The 763-nt window shown below is 40.9% G+C and overlaps 1 non-coding gene across 1 annotated transcript; it reads right to left on the bottom strand.

The window, feature by feature from the left end:
- Positions 1-344: 344 nt before the first annotated feature.
- On the bottom strand, positions 345-451 carry LOC129071223 (U6 spliceosomal RNA). Its single transcript, XR_008529223.1, has one exon. It is a non-coding gene; the product is annotated as a U6 spliceosomal RNA (small nuclear RNA).
- Positions 452-763: the final 312 nt, after the last annotated feature.

The raw sequence follows: 763 nt of genomic DNA, 5'->3' as shown, positions 1-763 counted from the left end.
TTTTGGAATTCTTAGGGTATAGCCTCAGCAGGGGAATCGCTGGATCAAAAGGCAGTTCCATATTCAGCTTTTTGAGGAAATTCCACATTGTTTTCCACAATGGCTGCACCAGTCTGCATTCCCACCAACAGTGTACTAGTGTTCCCTTTTCTCCACAGCCTCATAAGCACCTGTTGTTTGTTGATCTGTTTATGATGGCCATTCTGACCAGTGTGAGGTAATACCTCATGGTGGTTTTGATCTGCATTTCTCTGAGGGCTAGTGATGCTGAGCATCCTTTCAAATATCTCTGGGCCCTCTGTATCCCCTCCTTGGAAAAGCATCTGCCCAGGTCCTTTGCCCATAAAAATATGGAACGCTTCACGAATTTGCGTGTCATCCTTGCTCAGGGGCCATGCTAATCTTCTCTGTATCGTTCCAATTTTAGTATATGTGCTGCCAAAGCGAGCACCAAGATTTCACATTTCAATGATAAGGCAATGACCTCAAAATCTCCATCCTTAGACCAGATCACTATTCTTAGTTCCAACCAATAAATCTAAGTCTCTTGAGGATATTTTTCTTTTTTTTAACCGCATTTCCAGCCTTCTGGAATAACAAAATTTTTAAAAGCATGGGTTCAAATCCTGACTTCTACTTTGCAAGCTGTGTAACCTTGGTCAAATTACTTAGACTCTCTGTGCCTTAGTTTTTTCATCTGTGAAATGGAAGAAATAATAACACACTGTCAGAGAGTTATTTGTGGATTAAGGTAGTTAATTTC

This window comes from Pteronotus mesoamericanus, unplaced genomic scaffold (assembly GCF_021234165.1).
Source record: "Pteronotus mesoamericanus isolate MK-2021 breed Mesoamerican mustached bat unplaced genomic scaffold, CSHL_Meso_final contig_26, whole genome shotgun sequence".
In the NCBI taxonomy this organism is placed as follows: Eukaryota; Metazoa; Chordata; class Mammalia; order Chiroptera; family Mormoopidae; genus Pteronotus; species Pteronotus mesoamericanus.
Note: the sequence above shows the minus strand (reverse complement) of the source record. Positions and strands in the feature narration are given on the sequence as shown.